This window comes from Lolium rigidum, chromosome 3 (genome assembly GCF_022539505.1).
Source record: "Lolium rigidum isolate FL_2022 chromosome 3, APGP_CSIRO_Lrig_0.1, whole genome shotgun sequence".
NCBI lineage: Eukaryota > Viridiplantae > Streptophyta > Magnoliopsida > Poales > Poaceae > Lolium > Lolium rigidum.
The window spans coordinates 16,482,828-16,502,581 of record NC_061510.1 but is presented as its reverse complement, the minus strand read 5'-3'; positions in this window follow the sequence as shown (position 1 = coordinate 16,502,581).

Sequence of the window (19,754 nt, the reverse complement as noted above, 5' to 3'; positions counted from 1 at the left end):
TGGCTCAAAAAGATATGCCAGTTTGTACCCTGATGGTGCTACCTACCCCCTGCTTGCCGTCACATGCTCTGGGACTATTGTGTGATCGATTGCAATATACTACTAGTCTACATGGTTTCAACGTCAGGAAACTCTCATGAGAAGAGAATTATAATGCGATGATGCAATCTTCCTCAATCTGCAGTCTTGCGTCACATTTTATGATTGTTGATTCTCGGCTTAAGTTTTAACATGGTGCCGTAGGAAGAATTTTCTCATGGGACATATCATATAGCTCTTGTGAACATAAAAACTACGGTGGATATCTTGTGATTGCCATATGTTTCAAATTTGGTATTTTCCTCTTTGGCTTCATCTATCGGGATTCGCTAAAGAAAGAGAGAAAAAGGAAAGAAACCAGACCCCGATCACTATCAGTTATTGATCATCGCCATGATGAAACTCGCAAGTAGGCACTAGGCACATGTTTAATTACTGTATTTATCCACCCAATCCCCCCTTATTCCTTCGAAAGTCATATCTACAAGCGTGGGATAATTGATTTCTGTGATCGAGATGGATCCAGACTGTGATAGATTCTGCAACCAACAAAATAACCTGGATCCTTATGGATGACCCTGCACACATGTAGACGGTGATGGAGATGGAGCTCTCCCTTATGTACCACATCCAGTTAATTTGATCAATGCCAGGAACACCTTTTTGTCTAGTTGCGGAGATGTTATATTCAAATAATGAACCACTTGAAGATTTGGATATGTATATTACAGTGTTTTTTGTTTTGCGAAATATGTATTACAGGAGGGTGTGAATCTTCATTATGCACCTACTATAAGATTGTCTATCGCGACAGGGATATAGTGAGTTGAGGATAGGTTCGACAATGTTCCGCGCTCTCCTCAAGTGAAGTAGTACCAAATATTAAACTGTCATATATAATGATTTTTTATAAAAAAAATCCAAAGCACCTATCAAATTTAGAGGAATAAGGACTTTGCACAACTCACTGAAATCCGTAAGGCCGCCCCTCTATAAGCTCAAGCTGAAAAACAGGCCCATAGTCTTAAATAAGCTTATGCTGTCACTCCGTGATGGGCCTAGCCTATCTGGGTCGGGTGAAATTGGAGAATAGGCCGAGACGGACTCGTTGGAGTGGACCCCGACCCGGAATCTTACCAGGATTTCGACCGGACCAGGAAAGGCTGGGCCTATATAGGCACAGGACGCATCGCAGCTTCTCCCCACGATCGAAAGCTAGGGTTCCAAATCTCCTTCAGCGAAAATTCCCCAATCTAGCGGCGAGGCGAGGCGAGGCTATGGCAGGTAAGGGGAGGGTGACCGGCCGTCAGAAGCAGAGGGTGTGTCCCAGCAAAAGGAAGGCAGAAGAAGAAGGCGAGACGGCTGGCAGTGCGGACTCCATGGTTGCTCGCGGTGAAGCAGTGGAGGCTCCTACCAAGGGGAAGATGTTGATGGCGCATGAGGACATCGAGTCAATCCTGACTCACAAGGCCAGGGGACGCAGCTTCAAGGAGTTCCAGGCGAGGGTCGCCAAGGAGGTGGAGGAGACGGGCGAATTCGTCATGTCGGAGGAGCACATGAAGAACGTGCAGGAGACCCGAGCATGGTTCAGGGAACAAATCTTGAGCTTGAGGTCCGATTATCCCGACGTGATGTTTGAGGATTGATGAGGAGCAGGAGTGCATTGCGGATGTGGAATCCTATAATCACATCCATGTAGTAGTTGTTCCAAACACCGTCCATCACGTGAAAATGAAAGTCAGCACCTCATAATGTACATGAAAAGTCTGAGCGAATGGAAAGAATTGATGCACTAGTCAACTGAATGAAAAATCCGAACTAATAGAAAGAAACTGGACAGTGTATTTATATTTAACACCCCCTCGCGTCTAGACTAATTTAGTCCTTAGCCTTTTCTTTTATTTTTAATAGTGCGTCGTCAACTTCAAAAATTATTCACAGTTACAAGCGATAGAGAAATAATTCCTGCTCCTCGAAACAAAAAAGTACAACAAAAGCGAAGACTTGCCACCGAACCCATCATAGCGAAACCGAGGAGGATCGGAGCTCCATGATGACGCCCCCAAGAGGGTAATGACGTACACGCTGCCTCTGTCGAGACCGCAAGGTAAGGGTTTTCACCCGGAGAGCAACGAACATAGCCACAACATCACCCCCAAGAGGGTTACGGCGCCCTCAGACGTCGCCACCGTTGACGTCGAAACACTGAGCTTTCTCCCGAAAAAAACTTCATAGCATCGATTGCTAGTAAAATTTTGCTAGTCCTAGCTAGAACAGAAGCAGCTAGATTTTATATAACAATGAAAATACAGAATGATCCAGGCTAAATAGTTTGGAGAAGATGAAAGATCAGTTTGGCAAGATGCATGCTCCAGTTCCACCAGTTGGGTGATCTTTGGACCTTGTTTTTAGTGATAAAATCAGTAGCTCGCCTCTGAATAATATCTACTGTATGATTTCAAAGCTCTCGCAGTGGACTTCATTGTTGCCGGCAAACCATGAGGCCGGACGAAAACAGGATAACAAAAATCTATCATTTCACAGCTCCACTGCGAGCTTGTTTTCTCTATTTCTGTTGAGCTGTAGCGAATGACTAGATGTGGTTTACGGCAGTTTTGTTGGTTAACCCCAACACTGTTTGGTTGCTTTTCATATAAAACCAGGGTCATTGTCCTTTTCTCAAAAGCTAAACATCAGGGACGAAGCCAAGTTCTCATGTAGAGGGGGCAAAATAAACTGAAAAGTGTTGTAAATTTGATGAGGGAGACGAATTTAACTAAATCAGTGAGAAATTATGGTGGCCTATGATTGCTCTTATTGTTCCTTCCATCGTTGGCATTGTCCCCTAAGTGGTGGCCTAGCCGGCACTGCTGAGTTTTCATTGGAACATGTAGCAAGCACTAGACAACGAAGTTCCTCATGAACAAGTTATGAACTTTGGACTTCTATATTTGCTCATAACTAATCATGCGCTAGAAACTTATATCAAGATATTTGTTAAGACCAAGGAAAAAAATAGGACGCTATAACAAAATAGGGTCGGCCGAAAAATACGCGCTATACGACGCTATAGCGCCGGAATGATGTAGCGTGGGCTATCTAGAAACGCTAATTTTTTCCATGGTTAAGACACATAAAAAGTGATTTGCTAAGATTTTACTCTTTAAAGGCCACTTCCACGGTATTTTAGGATACTCAAGTATACGCATCCACATATAGAAAACACACACATGCACCCACACATATTTTTATATACACTACAACTCAAGCTATTGTAATAATTAGTCCATTAAGGCAATAATTTTCATCTCTTTTTTACGTTACCCCCCATTTGAATGGGTCTAGTTTGTTGATCTTTCTAAGGGGAAATATTTGGAAAAAAATCATCATCTTTCTATGGAATACATTTAAAATTTGAGAACAATACAAATCTGTTTTTTCATTGGCCGACCTTACAATTGCATAACAACTGGCAGTATATGTTTATAACAAAGTTTTAACGTGCTTACTTATAGGGTTATACCAACAGTGTAATATATCAATACAACAGTTAATGTTGGAGATTGATAAAAAAATGAGCTACTTAGTAAGTAAAAGAGTTTGGTATAAATAATGTTCAGTTTACCCGACACCAAAGTTGATTGTAGCCTTTTATTATGTTTTGTATGATAAGCACTATTGATATGAAAAAAGTATTCAATTAAGTTGACACATTAAGTTAAATTAAGTATCACTAGTTCTAATTACCGTAAAACGTTTGGAGCATTATTGATGGTGTTAGGCTCTCTAGCGTTTGACTGCTTCCGTGTGCGCCACCGGCGCCTTCTAGGAGTCGGCGCAGCAGCCCAGGCCTCTGTACCATAGAACGCGAGATCGATCCAGGATTGGGGCTTTACGCGAGCTCGAGGGAGGGGGCTAGGTTTGAGATTTGACGATTTTTTTTTTCTTTTTGAGAAGTGAATTGTGGATTTTTATGTTTTGTTTTTAGTATTCACACGCTTCGACTATGATACTGCCTGGCTTCGGAATACTTGAGACATCTTGTGGAATCAACAAACTAACCTTTTACAACAAGATGTAAGAGGATGCCCCCCGGTATCTCGTCCGAGATATCACAGATTTATCACACTCGACACTTCATCAGATAACTCATATATAAGTGAACTTGTGTCATCGTGTGTCATGTAAACAAGATAGTGGGCCTTGGGCTGTGTAAACGTGAGTGGCCAGGGGCCGGGTGGAGTATAAAACCCCAGCTATGTAAACGAATCGAGATCTGAAATGAATAGAATGTGGTGACGTTACTCTTCTTCCAGCTCCGATCACTCACCCCTTGCTTGCTTCTCTCACCTTCCTCCATTTCTCTGTCCGATCTCGTTCCGATCAAGGAGAGGTCATGACAATTTGGTATCCAGAGCCAGCAATTCCTGCGGAATTTTTTCATCCCCGTTTGCGCTCGCGAATCGCTCGGTGTTGATCCGTAAATCCAGGCGAAGAATGGGAACCACTTCAGTGAATCCCGCGAAATCCCTAGCTCGGTTCGATCTGTTTAGCGAGAGCAGCAACGACGCCCACGAAGAACACCGCACAGACGCAACAAGTGCTCATCGCCTTGGAGGCGATTTTGGGAGGGGGGTCAGGATTTCGGGAGGAGGAGGTATATCTCTGTCTATATATTATGATCCAATCCCATGTAGGCCACGAGAATATAGAAGTTCGCACCACATGATGCACATTCGGCAAAATTATTCGCTAGTTACGCTAGCTACAAGGGACTGTAGTCTGTTGAACGAATTCAGATAAACAATAACTACGTAGCATCGATTACTAATAAAGGTTGCCGGTCCTGGAACAGCAGCAGCAGTTTATATAACAGTAAAAATACAGAATGATCCGGGCTAAATAAGCTAACTTTCTATAACATAAAAAATACAATACTCCTCCGATTCATATTACTTAATGCTAATATAGATGTATCTAGACACATTTTAGTTGTAGATACATCCATTTTAGCATCAATTAATATAGATCAGAGGAAGTAGTTATTATTTTATCCATAATTTTCCTAACTTGATCTTGCTGTTCTGCACTCAGCCATCTTCTAAATCTAAAATGCCAGTTTAATGCATACTAGATTTAGGGTGCGGCTTGGTGCACGGTCCTGTGAGACTCGTGTATAGGTGGGAAAATTACGATATTTTTTTTAGCTTTTACAAATCATCGCGAACTAAGTAAATTAAAAAAAAGAAACACACGTTTATATACAACCAAGAAAACATGAGGAAAATATATTCTAGTAATTAACAGTTGCTAATTTTGCCGAGCAACAAAAACAAGGAAGAAACGCTAAAATCAGCATTTACATAAGCAATGCATTGTCGTAACATGATGTTTAAAAGTCACAACATAAAAGAAATGTAAATCTAACTAGGGTTTGCATCACCAAGAGCTAACACCGCTGCAAATCAGGGGCACAAAGTCACCGCTTGCACAAAGTAAATAAAATTCACCGGTTGCACAAAGAAAATGTAAATATAATTAGGGGTGTGCCTTGCCGCTGCAAATTAGGAGTACTTAAAAGGCTAGGTAAATTTCTAAATTAAGTGGAGTAAATCCACCACTAAGAGAGTAATATGAAAAAAATAGATTATTATCACAAATCATCTTTTTCAACCCATTAAGAAGTCGTGGAAGCAAAGTATCATGAATCAATGAGCTCAGTGCTCACTACTTGGATATATTCAAACACCCTTATAAATAAAGAACAATTACAAATAAAGAGAAAACTTCCTAGGGTTGTCATATTACAATCATTTGTATTACTTTCCTACCAAAATTTCCTAGAGCTGAGAAAGCTTCCTTGGTGAGGTTGTTCGTTGCAGCGAGGCTCCGGTGGCAGGATTATGGTGGCGGAGCTGAGGCCAGAGATCTCTGATAAGGCCATGAAAAAGGTGTCGCAAATTAATCTAAATTAGAGGTAGCAATACATAATATAGTACCTAGATACATCAAAATCTAAATAAAGCAGTGGCACTCTTTTCTGGGTGGAGGGAGTACATTGTTGTAGCTGCTAGTATACAAGAGGGTGTGAGTATTCCTTATGCACCTCGATAATTGTCTATCATGAAATGGATACAATGAGTTGAGAGATGAATGATATAGAGAAATTCCTCAAGTATTTTAGAATAAGGAGGTCAGTTTTTACAATGTTAATAACTATATATGACCATGAGTCAACTCATAGCTCTTGAGTCAAGTAGTCAAAAGTTGCGGAACCTTTTGAGAAAAATGAGTCTAACATCAGTAACTACTTTAGTCATGTTCTAAACTAGGGCGACCGTATGATTGGTGATTATATTAAATCTGATATTCATACTTTCACCCAACTTTATGATGCACTTATAAAATTGAAATTATGGGCCCATATTATGGACGACACTGGAGCAAGTGATATGTATAGAATGATACTCAACTAGGTTTGACAATGTTCCACGCTATCCTCGCATGAAGAAGAAATTCAAACATCACCAATTGTCTCTACGAAAAAAATTAAAATGTCGTACATAAAAAACGGTTCAAAAATCCAAAGCACCTATATCAAATTCAGAGGAATAACGACTTTGCACAACTCACTGGAATCCATAAGGCCGCCTCTCTGTAAGCTCAAGCTAAAAAAACAGGGCCATAGTCTTATATAGGCTTATGCTATCACTCTGGGTCTTTGATCGGGCGACGACGGTGTTTGAGCACTATTCCCTTCTTGGAGGCGTCGTTTTTTGGAGAATCTGTAATTCAGGTGTTGTCATGGCGGTGGATGTATTGTTGGTGTTAGGCCCGAGATACTGTAGCGGGACTTTTGTTTCTTAGTTTTCTTTTCTTTTTTTTGGCTGTGTGTATCCATAGTGCCATTAGGGTGATGCGTTGTTGCAGATGCTGGGTGTAATTGGTATCTCTTGATATTAATATATTCCCTTTATCGAAAAAATCACTCTGGGTCTGGTGAAAGAGGAGAGGAGGCCAAGACGGACTCGTTGGAGTCGACCTCGACCCGGAATCTTACCCGGATTTCGACGACCAAGAAAGGCTGGGCGTATATAGGCACAGGACAAGACACATCGCAGCTTCGCTAGCGTTGTTCCAAATCTCCTTAAGCGAAAAATCCCCCAATATAGCAGCGGCGAGGCGAGGCGAGGCTATGGCCGGCGAGGACGGTCCGACTTTGATGCGTTGCACAGGAAAAAGTAGGGTGGCCGGCCGTCCGATGCTGAAGGCAGAAGAAAAAGACGAAGCGCCGGAGAAGTTGTCTGCAGAATCCATGGTTGCTCGCGGTCACGGTGAAGCAGTGGAGGCTCCTACCAAGGTAAAGATGCTGATGGCGCATGAGGACATCGAGTCAATCCTTACCCACAAGGCCAGGGGAGACAGCTTCAAGGAGTTCCAGGCCAGGGTCGCCAAGGAGGTGAAGGAGACGGGTGAATTCGTCGTCACGGAGGAGCACTTGAACAACATGTTGGAGGCCCGAGCTTGGATGAGGGAAGAAATGTCGAACTTGAGGTCCGATTATCCCGGCGTGGTGTTTGAGGATTGACGAGGAGCAGGAGTGCATTGCGGATGTGGAATGTGATAATATGGGCTGAGATGTATTTGTCTATATAAAGATGATCACATCCCAGTAGTTGTTCGAAACACCGACCATCACGTGAAAATGAAAGTTAGCACCTCATGATGTACGTAGTCTGTCGTGAAAGAATTGATGCACTAGTCAATTGAATGAAAAGTCCTAAATTCAGCACCCCTCACATTTAGACTATTTTAGTTCTGACTGTGGGTTCTAGTGCAGGCTGCATAATCTTTTTTACTTTTATTTTTAATAGTGCATCATTACTCACAAGTTACAAGGGACAGAGAAACAATTCCTCCTCCTTGAAACAGGCTTCCGCCTCGCTTTATAAAAAAAGCTACACACGGCCAAACCGATACAAGGTGTGGAGGAGAACCTCTTATAAAGGAGATCAAGGATAAACAAAAAAGTACAACAAAACCTAAGACTTGCCACCAAAGCCATCGGAGCGAAACCGAGGAGGATCGGAGCTCCATGACGACGCCCCCAAGATGGTAATGACATACACTCTGCCTCTGTCAAGACCACAAGGTAAGGGTTTTCACCTGGAGCGGTAGAGTGAGGAAGATAGCCACAACAGCACCCCGAAGATGGTTACGGCACCCGCATGGGTCGCCGCCGTTGGCGTCAAAACACTAAGCTTTCGCCTGAAAAAATCTTCATAGCATCGATTGCTAGTAAAGTTTTGCCAGTCCTTGAACAGAAGCGGCTAGACTTTATATAACAGTCAAAATACAGAATGATCCAGGCTAAATATTCTAACTTATCAGGGATACGTTGGTATTGTTAACTTGTCAGGACTGAGGCTAGGTATAATTCATTTACTCCAGATGCGTTAGTATCTGATTTGTTAGAAAGAATCTGGCTGTGTTGGAGGGTACACCAGATGGATCCTTACATTTGTTGGGTCTCTAAATTTATTTTTAATGTATTGAGCCAAAACCGAAGCCGGGACTGAAAGTGTAGACAGTGTATTTACATGTCTTTTCTTATTGAGATGCTGCAAAATACGCAAAACAATGTGGTAGTATTGGACTATGAATTATCACTCTTCATTGGAAATTCAAATTTCGTCTGTTGCATCGCATGGCCTATGTGTGCATCTAGCTATGGAGTTAGCTTTTGCTTGTTCTTGGTTCGCCTTCTAGTTGCACATCACACATTGTATTATTGTCTCAGTTGTGTAAAAAGTATAATATAAACTGACTATTAAATTACTCCTAAAAGGATTAATACAGACTATTCACTTGATTGGATGTTCGAGGAGCTAGAGGTCTAACGGGTGATAGTGAGACAGACGATCTGTATATTCGCCTTGCATCACTGGACAACACCTTTGGTGATAATTATGTTATCATGCGTGAGAAGTCAGCCGATGGTAAGGCCTCAAGAAATGATCATGGCATCGTTATTGGACGGTTATTAAAAATACCAACCACCTAACTTGTATTATACCAAACTGTTTTACTTGCTCATTTTTTATCAATCACCGACCTTAACTATTGTATTGATATATTACACGGTTGATATAACCGTATAAGTAAGTACAATAAAATTTTGCTATAATCATGATGCCAGTTGTTATGAAGTTGTAAGGCCGATCGGCTACCGAAAAAAAACACATTCGTATTGTGCTAAAATTTTAAATGTATTCCGTAGAAAGATGATGTTAGTTTTTTTTTCCACACATTTCCCCTTAGAAAGATCAACAAACTAGGCCCATTCAAATGTGAGTAAAGTAAAAAAAGAGACGAAAATTATTACCTTAATGGATTAATTTATTACAATAGCTTGAGTTGTAGTGTATATATAAAGTTATGTGTGGGCGCATGTGTGTTTTCTATATGTGGATGCGTATACTTGAGTATCCTAAAATACTGTGGAAGTGACCTCTAAAAAGTAAAATCTTAGCAAATGACTTTTTATGTGTCTTAACAAATATCTTGATATAAGTTTCTAGCGTGTGATTAGTTATGAGCAAATATAGAAGTCCAAAGTTCATAACGTGTTCATGAGGAACTTTGTTGCCTGGTGCTTGCTACATGTTCCAATGAAAACTCGGCAGTGCCGGCTAGGCCACCGCTTATGGGACAATAACAATGAGGAAACTAGCTAATCTCTGATGGAAGGAACAATAAAAGCGATCATGCACGGACCATGTTCACTGGGCTTCCCAAATAGGCGCCCCTGCTGTATGGGAGCACCGGCATTGCATCCTTCATTTGGGGACCATGTTCCCACACCAGCGCCCCCCATACAGCAGCCCCAAAAAAAATAAAAAATGTAAAAACATTCAAAAAAAGAAATTTCATACAATTTAGACTAGTTTTATACAAAAGTGACACAGATTTATACTAAATGAAACTTGGACTTGAAATTAGACCAGAACCCTAATCTACTGGCCGTCGGTTGAGGCATGCGCTGGGCCTGCCACGTCGTCGTTCTTCCCCTTTGTCGCCTGCTTCCGTGCCTGCCTCTCCGCCCTTGCTTGACGCATCTGGCGGTGGAGCATGATCGCCGGCGACGCTGGAGCTTGACGGCGGCGCTGCCCCCTCTGAGACGCAAGCCACAGGCGAGACGCCTCGTTTTGGGCAAGCCTCGCGTGCCCGCAGGCGACCGCCTTGACCTGGCGCTGAGCGTTAAGCTCAAGGAGCTTTTGGCCATGAGGAGACGTCCCGCCTCCTAATCCATGGCCGCCCGCTGGCGCGAGATCTCGACGGCATTGTCAAAGTTGGCGTCGTTGAAGAACTCCCGCTCCTCCTCCTTCAGCCTCCGAAAGTGCTGCGCGTTGAAAGAGACCAGGATCACCGCCTGCTCCGGGTTACCGGGGACCTGCTGCTCCTCGCCCCACTGCGATGCCTCCTCCGCCGCCTCAGCTGTTCGACGTGATTTTGTATAAGTTACAGCAGTGCTTCATTGCTTGGCAAATTGGCGCGAAAAGAAAATAGTTGATCGATTCATGTACTAGTATGCGAAACATGCAAGCTAAGCTAGTATTGAACAACAAGTAATATGCGTAGAGCTGGCCATTTCAGTGGATACGTGGAGATAGTAAATTAGCAATTGATGGATCCATCGAGCTTCATGAGGCTATGACACAGGCAGCTTTCACCTTCACGAGCGCCTAAGCTAGCAACGTGAAGCGACTAACTCAATTATGTTTATTATTTTGATTTCTACAGGCATATATACGAGTACAAGGCTACAAGCCCAAAAGTAAATACGTACATCCGTGCATATACACCGGCCAGTTCGTGTATACGCGTGCGGGCCGGTACACTGATCGGTTTGCCTCACAAGATATTTTGGCCAGCTGAAAGCGATCTGATAAACATCAAAAAACAAGATCGCTATTAGCGCGGGCGTGCGAGCGTAAGATAAATATTGCTGCCGCCATACTCGCGGAAGGAGACTCCGCGCAGCTATCCATCGCCGGCTGCCTATAAAAGGAAGACATAGCTCGTTCTTTGGGAAGGGGAAAACACACAAGACGCAGCAGCCGGACGCACAGCTCGGGGGGTCAGCGATCTGAGAGACGGAGAGCTCTCGCACCTGAAGATCAGAAACGCGGCTCGCACCTGAAGAAAAGGAGCACCCATACATCCACGCCATACACGCGCAGATCACACCAACAGCCATCCATTGACATCAAACAAGCACTATACACACACGTTATCGATCAGGAGAAGGAAGAAGCGATGGATATGAAGGTGACGTCTCCAAACGGTGAGAATCACGGTTGAATATTTCTCCTCCCTCTATCTCTCTTTCTCTCCAAGCACACGCATACGGCTGCACGGTGATGTCGGAGCTGACGGCCGACGACGGCGACGTCGGGGCTGCCAGCGTACAGCCCGGCGCCATCCGCCACGGCAAGGACGACGACGTCAAGGGCTGGCGGCGTGCACATCCAGGCTCCATCTCCGACTCTACACCATGCCACCGACGACGACGTTGGGTTGCCGGCGAACAGCCCGGCGCCATCCGCCATGGCGAGGACGACGCCAACCTTGATGAGGCTGCCGGCGTACAGTCCGGCGCCATCCACCACGGCGAGGACGACGACGTCAAGGCTGGCGGCGTGCACATCCAGGCTCCGTCTCCGACTCTACACCATGCCACCGACGACTATGTTGGGCTGCCGGCGAACAGCCCGGCGCCATCCGCCATGGCGAGGACGACGCCAACCTTGATGAGGCTTCCGGCGAACAGCCCGACGCCATCCGCCACGGCGCAGCGACAACATCCGTGCCGGGGCTGCCGGCGGACAGCGCGGCGCCATCTCCACGACGCCCACGAGCTGGACGACGACGACCTAGACGGGGCTACCGGTGTGCAGCTTGGCGCCATCTCCACCACCTATGAGACGCAGCGACGATGTCAGGTGTCGGGGCTGCCGGCGTGCAGCGCGGTGCCGTCAACACCACCACCACGCCACCGACGACGACGTCAGGGCTGCCGACGTACAGCCCGGCGCCATCCGCCATGGCAAGGACGACGCCGACCTTGATGGGGCTGCCAGCGTGTAGTCCGGCGACATCCTCATCTCCGCAAGACGCGACGACAACGCCCGCGCCGGGGCAGCTGGTGTGCATCACGACGCCCTCTACACCATGCCACCGACGACGATGTTGGGGCTGCCGGTGAACAGCCCGGCGCTATCCGCCATGGCGAGGACGACTCCGACCTTGATGAGGCTGCTGGCTGGCAGCGCGGCGCCATCTCCACGGCGCCCACGAGTTGGACGACGATGACTTTGACGGGGCTACCGGCGTGTAGCGCGGCGCCATCTCCACCACCGGCGCGGCGCAGCGACAACATCCGTGCCGGGGCTGCCGGCGGGCAGCGCGGCGCCATCTTCACGGCACACGCGAGCCACGACGACGACGTCCGCGATGTGGTTGCTGCCGTGCCAGCGCGGCGCCATCTCCATCATACCGCGAGGCGCGATGACGACGAGTTCGTGCCCAGCATGCCGGCGTGCAGCCTGGCAGACGGTGCTCAAGCTGCCAGCATGCCGCCTGGTGCTATCGCTGCTGCGATGCGGGTCTGGCGAGGACAGCGGCATGATGAGCTGCTGGCGTAGCCCGTTGCCTTGCTTACTACGTCAAGCCAGCCGCGACTGGAGACGCCTCGACCGGTGCTGCATGCGCCATGACTCCATACATAGCTGAGACCGGGTGGAGGAATCCCATGCCGCGGCGCTTTGGCAAAGAGCCTGCGGGTGTGCATCGCGCGGCACCTCGCGGCACGAGCTGTTCGTGCATGTTGAGGCATTGCGTGCCCGGCTCGGCACGACGGCTTCCTACAGCGAACATACCAGGAGTCCAAATGGACACATACTGTGTATACCCAGACATGCATACGTGAATGTTCCATGCCCGCGTCTAGGCTACGCTGGACATCTTCACGTGAGCTTGCAGATACGCGCGCGGGTGTGGCATGGCGCGGCCTTGGACGTGCGTGATTATGCTCGCCATGCTAAATCGCACCTAGCGAGTGAGCGCCTCGGCGTGTTGATCAACAGCGTCGACAACAACCGCTTCACCACCAACATGAGAGCCACCCTTGGCGCGTTGGCATCCGCACGACTACCTTCCGAGGCGATATGCCGCCTCCGATACCATTCTCTCCCGAGAGCCTGTGAGACGGCGATCTTGTCTACGCCGACAGCCATCAACTTGGCGTTGGTCCAAGACGAGGCGCCGACCACACTGGCTACACCAACTTGCGCATGTGTCGGTTTTCACACCGACACCGATCTCCATCGACAACATACTCCCGCGAGGCATACCCCTTGCGCGCCCCGATGACGCCACCGGTCGTCGAGAAGTCCCGGCTGAGTGGACCCATGCTACTTCAACTACAACTACACCAACGACGTCAAGACCGACGAGGCGTGACGACGAAGGCGGGCGTGGCCGGAGCAAAGGCCATGCTACATGCGGCGCGTGTACCGACGAGGACACGGGCTCTGCCGCCGCCCACACACACCACCACCACATCATGCATGGAGGACATGAAGCGAAGACGACGAAGACGATCACACGGCTTAATCGGAGGTGTCTCGTGGCGTAACCCGCGGGAGTAATTAACCGGGTGCCTTCCGAGGCCCCGGGAACCAGGAGATCGCAATCGCCATAGTCAGGCTGGCCGCGCGAGCAGGCCACAGAGCTCTTTGTATCCGGGAACTTGTACTTTGTTTCTCCAAGAGAGATTAATGAAATGCATGCTTCCCTATCTTTTTCTTGTGTACTACGGTACACTGGCACGCCCGCACTTCTTTTATTTTACCCCGGCGCATGAGAAAAACACGCTAACATCCTTCCCCTCAACGTAGCGCCTCTGTCTTTCACAGACGTTTTTCTCGTGTCAAACATCAGCTTCTGTGTTTTCTATGTACGCCTCGTCCCACTTGTCGAACCGGGAGTCGCCAGAGTCATCAGAGTTGAAGTCGATCTCGGCGTCGGGCTGTGGTTGTGGCGGTTGTGGCTGCGGTGGTGGTTGCGGCACCAATTAGGCGTGCTGCCATTACGGCCAAGCATCGAATACATCATAAGCAGCTACTGCGGCATTGTTAAGCAGAGGAATGCAGCGGTGGTGGAGAGGAGAGGATAGCATGGCGGCGGTGGTGGAGATGAGAGAGGATAGCACGACGGCGGTGGATGAGATGAGAGAGGATAGCGCGGCAGCGGTGGAGAGTAGAGGATAGCGCCGCAGCGGTGGAGGGCGTACTAATAAGGGGTGCCAACTAGCCGCACAACAGCCGATGCGTCACATTTACAGCGGCGTCTGCGCGTGGACCGGTGGTTTCATCAGTGGCCGGCTACGCTTCAGTCGAGGCATCGCATTTATGATGCACCCGTCGCTTCGAGTCACTGCCAACGCGGACCCACCCGCGAAAACCGACATGCCACGAGGTGCCGTGGTTGGCACAGGGTTGCCGGTATTTCTATAGGGCTCGAAACCGCGCCGGCGCTTTCTGGGACGCGCCGGTGTGAGCCGAAAAATCACGCCGCCCCCCAAATAGCTAACGGGGCCACCGGTGAAGATGCTCTAACCAACAAAACTGCCACAAACCACAACTAATCATTCGCTACAGCTCAGCAGAAACAGAGAGAACAAGCTCGCGGAGGAGCTGTGAAATGATAGATTTTTGTTACCCTCTTTCCATCCGGCCTCATGGTTTGCCGGCAACAATGAAGTCCACCGCGAGAGCTTTGAAATCATACAGTAGATGTTATTCAGAGGCGAGCTACAGATTTTATCACTAAAAACAAGGTTCAAAGATCGGCCAACTGATGGAATTGGAGCATGCTGGAGTTGGACTACTCCAGTTGCTAGCCTGCCTTTTTCCTCTTTTGGGGGAGAGCAGCTGGTTACCTTGCCATCAACTCTCAAGCTTCACACAAGAACTGTTAGCTCTACCTTAAGGTCTTGAGCAGAAAGGTTAACCAGTTGAATAGACCTATAAACGAATAACACCCGGCCTGCTATGATATAACACAACAGAAAGCATGAGGATGACAAAATATATTATTTGATTATGCTTGGTAGTTGGTACTTTCAATAGAAGGTTAAGTTCCCCGCAGAAAAAAACAATAGAAGGTTAAGCAAGAGGTACCACACCCTGATAAAGATGTTTGTAGAGAGAGATGCAATGCTCGATGTATTGATCGGATGCATATGGCGTTACATATATATGCCACGTCCTCGACTATACAAGGAAGGAGGCGGGCCCAATAGTAAATACAAGGATATGTATCGCTATACAATAACTACATAGGATACACATCCGGATATACAAGATATGTATCTCAACACCCCCCCGCAGTCGAAGCGTCGGCTGGTCGAACGCATAGACTGGACCGGAACTCCTCAAAAGATGCTGTAGGGAGACCCTTAGTCATGATATCCGCAAATTGTTGGGAGGTGGGCACATGAAGGACTCGAATGTGTCCAAGGGCCACCTGTTCCCGAACAAAGTGGATGTCCAGCTCAATATGCTTGGTGCGGCGATGGTGAACCGGGTTGGCGGAGAGGTAGACGGCGGAAACATTGTCGCAGTAGACCACGGTGGTTTTGGCGACGGGACATGAGAGCTCAACGAGGAGTTGCCGCAGCCAGGAGACCTCAGCAACCGCGTTAGCAACAGCCCGGTACTCCGCTTCAGCGCTGGAGCGAGATACCGTGGGCTGTCGCTTAGACGACCAGGAGATGAGCGAAGGGCCGAAGTAGACGCAGTAGCCGGACGTGGAGCGACGCGTGTCGGGGCAGCCTGCCCAATCGGCGTCCGAGTAGGCGACGATGTCCGTGGCGGTGGAGGCGTGGAGAGAGAGACCGAAGTCCATGGTACCACGAATGTAGCGGAGGATCCGCTTGACCGCAGCCCAATGAGGATCCCGCGGAGCGTGCATGTGAAGGCACACTTGCTGAACAGCATACTGAAGCTCGGGGCGAGTCAGGGTGAGGTACTGCAGGGCACCGACGATGGAGCGGTAAGATGACGCGTCCGTGGCCAAGGAACCATTTGTGGCGGAGAGCTTGGACTTCGTGTCGACAGGCGTGGCCGCGGGTTTGCAATTAAGCATACCGGCGCGGTCCAGGAGCTCATGGGCATACTTGCGCCGATGAAGGAAGAAGTCGTCGGTGCGACGTACGACCTTGATGCCGAGGAAGTAGTGCAGAGGCCCCAAGTCCTTGAGGGCAAACTCAGCGCGAAGACGGTCGGTGAGCTAGCGCAGTAGGTCCGTGGAGCTGGCCGTTAAGATGATGTCATCGACGTAGAGCAGCAGGTACGCGGTGGTGCCGCCATTGTTGTACACAAACAGCGGTGCATCGGAGCGGGTGGAGCGGAAGCCGAGTTGGTGAAGAAACGCTGCGATGCGCTGGTACCAGGCGCGTGGGGCCTGCTTGAGCCCGTATAACGAGCGCGAGAGCAGGCACACATGGTCGGGGTGGGCGCTGTCGACGAACCCAGTGGGCTGCTGGCAGAAGACCTGCTCCTCGAGATGGCTGTGAAGAAAGGCGTTGGAGACGTCCATCTCGGGCCATGCGCGGGAGACCACGAGCTGAAGAACAGTGCGGATCGTCCCGGGCTTGACAACCGGGGCGAAGGTGTCGGTGAAGTCGACGCCGGCGCGCTGGCGAAAACCGCAAACCACCCACCGCGCCTTGTGGCGGTCGAGGGTACCGTCCGGATGGAACTTGTGCTTGAAGAGCCACTTCCCGGTGATGATGTTGGCGTGAGGGGGGCGGGGAACAAGCGTCCATGTCTGGTTCCGCTGTAGAGCGTCGAACTCGTCATGCATGGCCGCAAACCACTGCGGGTCACGGAGAGCGGCCCGGGCAGAGGCGGGTAGGGGCGACGGTAGGACTGGTGAAGGCGCGGAAGTCGACGCGGTGCAGACGTACTCGTCCGAGGGGTAGCGCGTACTCGGGACGCGAATCCCCGCACGGGCGCGCGTGAGGGGGCCCGTCACCGGTGGTGGAGGAGGCGGAGGTGGGGCCGGAGGCGAGGCATCGCCCGAGCTGGGGCTCGAGGGCGACGCGGTCGAGGACGCAGCGGTGCCCGAGGCAGTGCTCGAGGGCGACGCGGGCGGTGTCGGGGGCGAGGCAGGGGCGCCCGAGGCGGGGCTCGAGGGCGCCGCGTGTGAGCCCGAGGTAGTGCTCGAGGGCGTCACGGGGGGCGTCGCAGCTGTAGTAGAGGGAGCGCGCGGGGGCGCTGCCGAGCCAGGGACCTCTACCAAGGTAGGGCCGCGACGTCGCGGACTGTCAGTCGCAGGAGGAGAAGTCCGCACCTGTTCCTGTGCAAAGGGAAAACAGTGCTCATCAAAGTAAACGTGCCGAGACGTGATGATGCGGTGAGAGACCGGATCATAGCAACGGTAGCCTTTGGTGTTAGCCGGGTAACCGAGAAATACACACGGAATGGAGCGAGGGGCGAGTTTATGAGGGGTGGTGGCAGCGGTACTAGGGAAACTACGACAACCGAAAATACGGAGACCGTCGTATGAGGGGGGTGAGCCAAACAGGAGGTTATGTGGTGTGTAATTCCAGCGAGGGTGACACGGGCGTAGGTTGAGTAGGAGGGTGGCGGTGGAGAGGGCATCCGGCCAGAACTGGGGGGCATGTGAGCATGGAACAAGAGGGTACGGATACAGTCATTAAGGGTGCGTAGGACGCGCTCGGCGCGGCCGTTCTGCTGGGAGGTGTATGGGCAAGTTAGTCGGAATATGGTGCCGTGGGTGGAGAGAAGGGTGCGGATGGTGGTGTTGTCGAACTCCTTGCCGTTGTCAGTTTGGAGGGCGAGGATGGGGCGACCGAACTGCGTAGACACATAAGAATAAAAGGCGGTGAGTGTCGAGGCGACGTCAGATTTCTTACGAAGAGGAAAAGTCCAGACAAAGTGAGAAAAATCATCGAGAATAACGAGATAATAAAGAAAACCAGAATGACTCGGTATAGGGGACGTCCATACATCACTATGAAGTAATTTAAAAGGAAGAGATGCAACTGTGGATGAAGTACTAAAGGGAAGTCGAACATGTTTGCCTAGTCGGCAGGCATCACATGAGTGAGCCGCCAGTTTATTACATGAAAAAGAAAAGCCTCTCATTATTTGTCGAAGCGAGGTGGAGCTGGGATGGCCAAGACGAGCGTGCCAAAGATCGACGCCGGCAGAGAGCGCCCGAGGTGCAGCGTGGGTGGAGGGAGACGGCTGAACTGGGTGCAGGTCGCCGGGACTCTCACAGCGGTGCAAAACCATCCGGGTACGGGCGTCCTTTACAGAAAAACCAAACTCGTCAAATTCCACAGTTACAGAGTTATCACGAGAAAGTGTTTTGACGGAAACTAAATTCTGAACAAGATGTGGTGAAACTAAGACATTATTAAGAGACAATGGTGTGGAATTAGAAGGAAAATGAGTGGAGCCAATATGAGAGATGGGAAGACCAGCACCATTACCGACGATGATGCGAGAGGAAGTGGATGTCGGAGATGAAGTGGAAAGGTTACCCGGGTGAGCAGCCATGTGTGCGGAGGCTCCGGTGTCCATGAACCAGTCGCCACCGCCAGAGTAAGCGCCTGGCGAGGGGGCGTGCTGAAGGGCGGTGTACAGCGCGGGGTCCCAGTGGGCCGTCGGGGCCGGCGACATCATGCCGCCGTAGGCGGGAGCGTAGGATAGGCCGGCAGGAGCCTGCGGTGGCGCGGCGATGAAGGCCTGGTGCGTCGGCGGACGGGGGCCGACGGTGCCGGGGACGGGGGGGGGCGGAACGGGCATGGTGTAGGCGTGCACGACCCCCGTCCAGGGGTTGTGTCCGCCCGCCCACGGCGGAGTGGGGTGTGAGTACCCGGGGCGCGGACCGACGATGCCAGGGCCGCCGTTGTTGCCACGGCCACGGCCACCACCACGGCCACGGCGATGGCCGCGACCACCGCCCCCTCCTCCTTGGTGTTGTTGCGGCTGAGGCGCAGGGTGTGGAGGGGCGGGGGTGGGCGCCGGTGGAGCTCCTCCGCCATGAGGAAGAACGCTGTTGCCGCTGGCCCATAGAGCGGTGTGAACCGCCCGGGTGCGCACACCCTTCAGCCGGCGTTCCTCCAGCCGGAGGTAGTCGACCGCCCGCTCGAACGTAGGGTTGGTCATGAGGGTGAGGTTGGAGGCGGCGTTGCCGAGGTCCTCGTTGAGGCCGGCGGTGAGGGTGGAGAGGAGGAGCTCGTCGCCAATCCGGAACCCAAGGTCCCGGAGCTCGTCGGAGATAGCCTTGAGGCGCGGGCGATAGGCGTCCAAGGTTTGATCGCCCTGGGGTGTGCCGAAGAATTCCTGCTGCAAAAAGACAACACGTTGGAGCTTGTTATTTGTGAAGAGGCCGTTGATCTTTCCCCACACCGTGCGGGCATCATCGCCTTCCCGAACGACGGTCTTGAAGATGTCCGGCGAGACGGTGAGGAAGAGCCAGCGGATGATGGTGGCGTCGATGGCCAGCCAGTCGGCGTCGCAGGCGAGGAGGTCGGCGGTGTCGTCGATGTGATCGCGCAGGTTGTACTTGCGGAAGAGGAGGTAGAAGTACGTCTTCCAGGCGAGGTAGTTGGC